The sequence below is a fragment of the Euprymna scolopes genome, chromosome 3 (assembly GCF_053919585.1).
Source record: "Euprymna scolopes isolate OS-2025 chromosome 3, ASM5391958v1, whole genome shotgun sequence".
Lineage (NCBI taxonomy): Eukaryota > Metazoa > Mollusca > Cephalopoda > Sepiida > Sepiolidae > Euprymna > Euprymna scolopes.
In genome coordinates this window covers 68,538,216-68,544,568 of record NC_136484.1, presented here as the reverse complement: position 1 = coordinate 68,544,568, position 6,353 = coordinate 68,538,216, and positions in this window count along the sequence as shown.

Sequence of the window (6,353 nt, the reverse complement as noted above, 5' to 3'; positions counted from 1 at the left end):
ATAATCGACTAGCATGGGTCTGGTCGTCGAGTCTTCTTTACGAATGGCAATTACGTTATGGGCAACGTTGTCATCTTCGGCAGTTAATGATAATGGCGGCTTGTTGAAAGTAAACACTGTATAGAATAAGCGAACAAGGCATCTATTTTTATATAAAAATATAGAATTATTTATTTTACATTTAACACCGGCGGAGCATATTAAGTGACTCGACGCGTGTCGCCAACAGCCGGCGCAAAACTGCTATAAGTCCGTAGCGCACGGAATCTACGCTTTGACTGTATAAAACAATACAATTCTTTTCTCATTATCAAGGGAGAGAGAGAAATAGCGGGATAAGAAAAGAGAGAATAACGAAAGAAAAGGGGAGAGGACAACATAAAAGAGAATAGGAAAACATGCATACGTTTTTAAAACAAGGCAAATCGAGTGTTAATGTGTTTTCAATTGTGATGTCGGTTGCACACCTGTGTTCCTTTATGGCTTTGGCTTGGTTGAGTTTTATACACAATTGTCACTCTAGGATCCTAACTGATTGATAACAGTTACTGAAGCTGTCATGTTTTTTCAATAATAATGCCTTACTTTTTCGTCTCCCCATGAGCACACGATTTTATCAATGCGGCACGCCCAAACTCCTTTTCTTTATTGTGACACAATAGTACACATGTTCATTCTTCTAAAGATATGCTAACATCTAGTGTGTCTTGAATTATCGTTGCCTCGCTTGTAAAGAATTTGGTTAACAGATCGGTTATATCAAGACTCACCATATATTTGGAACTAATGGGTTCCTCTTTGATGAATTTTTAGAAGTGATAACACGTTATTGAACGTTGTCTGCACATAGTAAAAGTGGAGTTATGGATCCGATAACATGCGGCGTCAAGACTTATTTAGAAGGAAAGCTGCGAAGTTATTAAATGTTTGAAGCAGGTAAAGGAATGTAGAATTTTAACTTCCCTTAAAATGTGAGCTTGGACGCGAGGCAACTCTAAATGTTCGCAAAAATGTGGGAACAAAACTGTTTTGAGAATGTGGTGTAGATTCATTAAGTTATAGGGTTGATGTGCTGTAAAGCATATAAATCATTTGTATTTTAAAAGTAATACTAATGACTTTCAACACCTTGCCACAGCAAGTTGTATTTTTTCACATAATTTAACATTAAAACAACCTAATGATGAATCCTTGTCAAATCTATTGATATTCAACCAATTGACTGATACAGATGGCAGACATCATTTGATATTTGACCATTATATAATTCAAGAAACTCGTGATCAATACATGACGGACAATCTTGATTTTTGTCTTGTTTCTATGAGAACTACAAAATTAATCGTTATTTTTTTTTTACATCATGTTCTTCACTCGAAATTTCAATCTATTTCTACATAGAATTTGATTTCTTATGTGTAATGAGACAACCTGAAATTAACCTGTCTTTGAATTTGACTGCGAAGAGAACACTTAGGTGTCAGTTTGGTTTCTCTTGGTCGTTTCTTAGCATTCTATAACGTATGACTTTTTTGTATTCGTTTTCAATCAGTTATAATTGGGTTTCTTGATAAGATAGAAATTCAGACAGTGGACAATTTACTCACTTTCTCTCTCTCTCTCTCTCTCTCTCTCTCTCTCTCTCTCTCTCTCTCTCTCTCTCTCTCAAACACACCCACACACACCCACACACACACTCTCTCTCTCTCTTTATATACATATATATATATATATATATATATATATATATACATACGTATATATATGTATCTATATGTATCAATATACTTTTATATATATATATATATATATACTTATATATTTATATATATAAAAGTATATATATATATATACATATATACGCATATATATATACGTATATATATATATATATATATATATATATATACAGAGAGAGTGTGGGTGTTTCAGAGAGAGAAATATATATATATATATATATATATATATATATATATATATATATATGTATATATATATATATATAAAGGAGATTAGAACAATAGTCTAAAGAGCAGAGTGTATTTTAATGTAATAGTAAAATTACTAATTTAATTAAAATACAGGAAAAGAAAAAGTGCTCGTTGTAATTTAGATATATAATAAGCTCTCTCTCTCTCTCTCTCTCTCTCTATATATATATATATATATATATATATATATATATATATGTATATATATATATATATATGCTAGCATGGATAACCGGCATTGCCCGTGAGGACATGGAGTTCGGTTTTGATACACCTGCTGCTCTTCTAAGCTTATTGAGCACTTTCACCGATAACCTACAACAATTTCAAAAATAAAAAAACGGAATCGCGCCCCCCCCCCCCAAAAAAAAAAGAAAAAATATGTGACAGTCTCCCCACCAGATATTTCGGCAGAAAGGATGCGAAGAGAAGCTATTCTCCGGATATTAAACCCTTTTTGTTGCCCGTGCTCTGGAGCCACCTTCACGTAAAAAAAATTAATTAATTAATCAAACTCTTCTTTCAATAAAAATAGCACCGAATGCCCACGCGACTGCACAAAAAAATTAGCCGCGATAGGCAAGCTCGAACCTGAAACTCGAAAAAAGTATTAAAAAAAAAGTCACTGATAAATGCTTTTGTTCACAGGACGGCGAGTTCTTATGACGTTATGATGCTCCAAATAATGCTTTTAAACAGATTTAGTTTGATACGCATGCGTGTCTTGCGAAAAGAACGGCGCGAAAACTAACCCTAAATTCCAAAAAATGGTTCAGTTAACTCCCACAGAATGCGTAAAATTTAATATTAAAACTGTACATATATATATATGTGTGTGTGTGTGTGTGTGTGTGTGTGTGTGTGTGTGTGTGTGTGTGTGTGTGTGTGCGTGCGTGTATGTTACCTTATCGATGTGTGTACAAAAAGTATCTACTAAACTACTATCTGAATACTATGTCTACAGAGTTGAAAATGCGATATATAGTTGCTTGGACCTGTCGCATATTTTCGAGTTGGTTTTGTCACATGTGCAATTTTCAATTATTTTATTCCTGATGCATGTTTTTATTCGGACCAGATATTTTCGGATTATTCTATTTTGTTTTGAGCACCATTTTCATGTTGTGTGACATATTTTTTCAATGTTTTCGATGTTTTCTTCTATTCAGAATGTAAGTTGGGTAATAGTGTGATCTACAAGTAGTGAACCCGGGGAGAGTTTCTTAGTCTGTCTGTCTCTTGTAGACGTTTCCAGAACGGTTGTTATGTCCTAGCACGCTCTCCAGATGTTAGACAGGATAAAACGATCGGCATATCCTTACATCAAAGGGGTCGGTATGTCGTTGGCTATAATCGACTAGCATGGGTCTGGTCGTCGAGTCTTCTTTACGAATGGCAATTACGTTATGGGCAACGTTGTCATCTTCGGCAGTTAATGATAATGGCGGCTTGTTGAAAGTAAACACTGTATAGAATAAGCGAACAAGGCATCTATTTTTATATAAAAATATAGAATTATTTATTTTACATTTAACACCGGCGGAGCATATTAAGTGAATTAAAATACAGGAAAAGAAAAAGTGCTCGTTGTAATTTAGATATATAATAAGCTCTCTCTCTCTCTCTCTCTCTCTCTCTCTATATATATATATATATATATATATATATATATATGTATATATATATATATATATATATATATATATATGCTAGCATGGATAACCGGCATTGCCCGTGAGGACATGGAGTTCGGTTTTGATACACCTGCTGCTCTTCTAAGCTTATTGAGCACTTTCACCGATAACCTACAACAATTTCAAAAATAAAAAAACGGAATCGCGCCCCCCCCCCTAAAAAAAAAGAAAAAATATGTGACAGTCTCCCCACCAGATATTTCGGCAGAAAGGATACGAAGAGAAGCTATTCTCCGGATATTAAACCCTTTTTGTTGCCCGTGCTCTGGAGCCACCTTCACGTAAAAAAATTAATTAATTAATCAAAAGAACTCTTTTTTCAATAAAAATAGCACCGAATGCCCACGCGACTGCACAAAAAAATTAGCCGCGATAGGCAAGCTCGAACCTGAAACTCGAAAAAAGTATAAAAAAAAAAAGTCACTGATAAATGCTTTTGTTCACAGGACGGCGAGTTCTTATGACGTTATGATGCTCCAAATAATGCTTTTAAACAGATTTAGTTTGATACGCATGCGTGTCTTGCGAAAAGAACAGCGCGAAAACTAACCCTAAATTCCAAAAAATGGTTCAGTTAACTCCCACAGAATTTTTTTTTTCTAATTTCCGATAATAGACATCTGAGGGATGCGGCTGTCAAAAGTTTTTTTAGCAGATATACAAACACACACACACGCACTAACACATACATATTTTCTTTTATAATAGACTAGCAAGGGTACCCGGCTTTGCTCGGGGTCATACAAATTTAGATAAGAGTGATATTACGTGTAATATCTTTATATTACAGTTACTCTCTCCCCCTCTCTCTTAAGCAGTATATGTTTTTTTTTCTATTTTCCTCTCCTCTTGTTACGGTCTTTATCCGTAAACCTTTTAGCATCTTTCGCCTAACTCATCCTTATCTCTTTTTTTTATTGTGCTACAAAAACGTAATTGATGTACTGGAGATAATACTGCATTCTCACATTTATTGTTTCATGTGAACTCCAAATAGAACAAAACAATAACATTCTTGAATAAAATTAATTCCGTTTACTCCATCCACTTACACAATGATATGAAGAGAAATTAAAAATAAGAGATCTTAAAATATATATCAAATAAAATAATTTTCAAATTATGATTTATTTCAGCTATTTTCAGGACTTAATCCATATACCCCTCTTTGTAAAAATATATAAAGTAATTTTCAAATCGTAAACTGCTTAAGCCATTTCCAGGACTCACAACATATACAACCTTCTTAAAAATATATATGAAATAAAGTAATTTTTAAATCGTAAACTTCTTCAGCCATCTCCAGTACTGACGCAATATACCACCTTTTTAAAAATATATATAAAATAAAGGACTTTTCAGATTCTTAACTGCTTCAGCCATTTCCGGGACTGGCTCCATAGACATCAAATCCCACTTAAAAATATATATATGAAATAAAATTACTTTGAGTTCGTAAACTGTTGCAACCTTTATAGGACTTGACTTCATATAATCTATCTCCTTATATTATGTATATATGATAAATAATTTGGAGATCGTAAACTGCTTCAGCCATTTCCTGGACTGGCTCTATATCATCCTCTTTTTCGCGCCGTTTTCCCACAGCTGCACATCAAGCTCGGCTTAATCAAGCATTTACCAAATTTTTTTACAAGGATGGTGACTGCTTCACTTGCTTGTGCCGGTCTTTTCCAGGCTGGACCATGGAAAGCTGAGATTTTTGACGGTCCTCAGGTCCATCAGCTTCCAGTGTTCGAAAACTCAATAAACGAAGTGAAACTGAAAGCGTGGAAGGCATTTGTTCTGGTAATGAAGAACTTTCTTGGAAACAATAAGGCATGAAACTATGTAAAACTTGTCAACAACATGATGCCTGCTTTCAGAAACCTGTACTACATCATGAGCGTCAAGATGCATTATCTATTAGGTTTACGAGAAAGTTCTTGCGGGATCTTTCATTTTCATTTCAAGTGATGTGATTTCAAATGGGTTTTCGTGTTAATAACTTTACTTTATATATCATTTTAAAGATCGAGTTTTCCATCTATCTAATTACTTGCGTTACAATCGTTTTATAACAATTATGTCTTCCTTTCAGAACGTTCAAAAAAAGCAAATTACGATTTAAGCTGAAAAACTGCTAAAACATTTCCGGGACTGATTCAATATATTTGTAAATTACGTCATTTTGAGATCGTAAACCACTTCAACAATTTTCGGGACTGATTTTATATACTTCTCTCCACTTTTAAAAATATATATGAAACAACGCAATTTTAAGATCGTAAACTGCTACAGACACTTCCGGAATTGCATAATATACCCCTTATCTTAAATATATATAATATACCCCTTATCTTAAATATATATAATATACCCTTTATCTTAAATATATATATGAAATAAAATACTTTTCAGATCGTAAACAGCTCCCGTCATTTACGGAACGACTCTATATACCCGCCCCTATCTAAAAAATATATGTAAGATAAAGTAATTTTGAGATCATATACGCCATATAGTTCCTCATCTTAAAAATATATTTCATACAAAGACATTTTTAGATCGTAAAATGATTCAGCTATTCCCGAGACTGACTTTATATACCACCACCCCCTTTCAAAATATATATTATATCCAGTATTTTCAGATCGTAAACTGTGTC